This window comes from Triticum urartu, chromosome 3 (genome assembly GCF_003073215.2).
Source record: "Triticum urartu cultivar G1812 chromosome 3, Tu2.1, whole genome shotgun sequence".
Taxonomy (NCBI): domain Eukaryota; kingdom Viridiplantae; phylum Streptophyta; class Magnoliopsida; order Poales; family Poaceae; genus Triticum; species Triticum urartu.
Window position 1 is genome coordinate 117,967,501 of NC_053024.1, and position 2,765 is coordinate 117,970,265.

Sequence of the window (2,765 nt, forward strand, 5' to 3'; positions counted from 1 at the left end):
GATCTCATGGTAGATCAACTCTTGTAATACTCATATCATCAATATCAATCAAGCAGGACGTAGGGTTTTACCTCCATCAAGAGGGCCCGAACCTAGGTAAAACATCATGTCCCCTGCCTCCTGTTACCATCCGCCTTAGACGCACAGTTCGGGACCCCCTACCCGAGATCCGCCGGTTTTGACACCGACAGCTGCTTCATCCAACAATATCGCCGAATCAAAGTAAGATGTTGCTGGTAAGCAGTATGACTATTATCGCCCACAACTCATTGTGTTCTACTCGTGCATATAACATCTACGCATAGACCTGGCTCGGATGCCACTGTTGGGGAACGCAGTATTTCAAAAAAAATCCTACGATCACACAAGATCTATCTAGGAGATGCATAGCAATGAGAGGGTAGAGTGTGTCTACGTACCCTCGTAGACCGAAAGCGGAAGCGTCTATCAACGCGGTTGATGTAGTCGTACACCTTCACGATCCGTTCCGATCAAGTACCGAACGTACGGCACCTCCGCGTTCAGCACACGTTTAGCTCGATGACGTCCTCGCCTTCTTGATCTAGCAAGAGGGGCGAAGTAGTAGATGAGTTCCGGCAGCACGACGGCATGGTGACCGTGTTGGTGAAGAACAATCTCTTCAGGGCTTCACCTAAGCACTACGAAAATTGTGATGGAGGATAAACTAGAGGGGACGGGGTTGCCGGCACACGACTTGGTGTTTCTTGATGTGTCTTGGGTGCTAGCCCTACCCCTCTATTTATATGTTCAGCCTTGGGGTCGAAACTTGGATTAAAAGCCTCCACAAAGTTGGTTTCACTCGAATGGCAAGAATCCTTCTCGGACTCCAGGGCCAGACGCCAGGGTTCCCGGCGTCTGGACCCAGACGCCAGGGACCTTGGCATCTGGCCCCTGGACTCCGCAAAACTTCCTTTTGCGCTTTCCAAAAACCTTGTGGGCTTTCCCCTTTGGCCCAAATAAAGTGTTCTCGTACCCAAACATTTCGGGAAACATCCTGAAAGTGCGTTATATCGACTAGAGGGGGGTGAATAGGTGATTTTATGAATTGTTCACTAAGGAATTTGCGGGTGAGGAAATTCCTGAGTGAAGAACTACTTGCGGCGGAATAAGTACTCAGAAGTAAACATAACAGAACATGAGCTTGGTCTTCATGATGAAATGAAAACAAGCACATAGTACAGAAAGCGTAAACACAGGATAAAAGGAATGAAGACAAGCCGACTGAAGAAATTGAGCTGAGGAAATAGAGAAAGTCTTCAGTCAAAGTCTTCAAACAGATATGAACAAGCACACAACACAGATATGAGGAAATAGAAGGGTTGAGGAATTGGAACCAGTTAGCTCGGTGAAGACAATGATTTGGTAGACCAGTTCCAACTGTTGTGACAGTTGTACGCCTGGTTCGGGCGGCTAGGTATTTAAACCTGAGGACACACAGTCCCAGACACCCAGTGCTGAACACGCAGCTCCGGACACTTAGTCCTCACCGTATTCCCCTTGAGCTAAGGTCACACAGACCTCACCCAATCACTCGTGGTAAGTCTTCAGGTGACTTCCAAACCTTCACAAACTCGGTCACTCAGTGATCCACAATTTCCTCTTGGATGCTCTAGACCATGACGCCTAACCGTCTGGAAGATGCACAGTCTTCAATGGTAACAAGCGTCGGATCCACACATGATCAATCTCTTCAGTGATGCTCAATCACTTTGGGTTTGAAGGTGTTTGGGTTTGGGTTTTCCTCACTTGATGATTTTCACTCAAAGTCCTCAGAGGATGGGATGCTCTCAAATGACAAGTGTCAGTTTCTCTCAGAGCAGCCAACCAGCTAGTGGTTGTAGGGGCGGCTATTTATAGCCTAGGGAGCAGCCCGACATGATAATACATAAATGCCCTTTAATGATATGACCGTTAGGTGGGTAGATATTTTGGGACAGCTGGCGCATAGCACAACAACGGTCGGAATTTTGAGTATAGAATTCCTTAGGGCTATCATGTTCCTCACTGTGTAGGCAATCCACACTGGCGAATTCCTAACTCCTCAGTCAGAACAAATTCCTCAGAGACCAAAAGAACTTTGTCACTGTCACTGAAGAAATTTGACTGAACTGTATGAGATTTCCAATGGCTTCACTCGAAGGGATTGGTAGATGTAGGATTTGAGTTGAGCATCACTTGGAAATTTTTCCTTAGTATTTCCTCGACCCCCTTTAACAGTAAGGTGTTTCCTATGACTCAAGAAAGAGAAAATGAAACTATGAAAACAAAAGTCTTCACGCTTCATGTTCCTCGAATGAATACCAAGTCTTCAGGATCACACCAATTTCTTCACTTTCAAAGTCTTCATAAAGTCTTCAGAAATCCAAAGTCTTTAGTCGAAGAACTTCATTTTTAGGGGTCGACTTTCTCTGTAAATATCAAACTCCTCATAGACTTATAGACCTGTGTACACTCACAAAGGCATTAGTCCTTTAACCTATAAGTCTTCAATACACCAAAATCACTAAGGGGCACTAGATGCACTTACAATCTCCCCCTTTTTGGTGATTGATGACAATATAGGTTAAGTTTTCAATGAGGATAAACATATGAAGTGTAAATACTGATATTGAGGAATTTGATTGCAAGATATAGAAGAACTCCCCCTGAAGATGTACAATAGTGAGGAATTAGCTTTTTAAGCAATGCACACTTTGAAGAGTAGAATCATGGAGATCTCCCCCTATATCTTATAATCCATACAC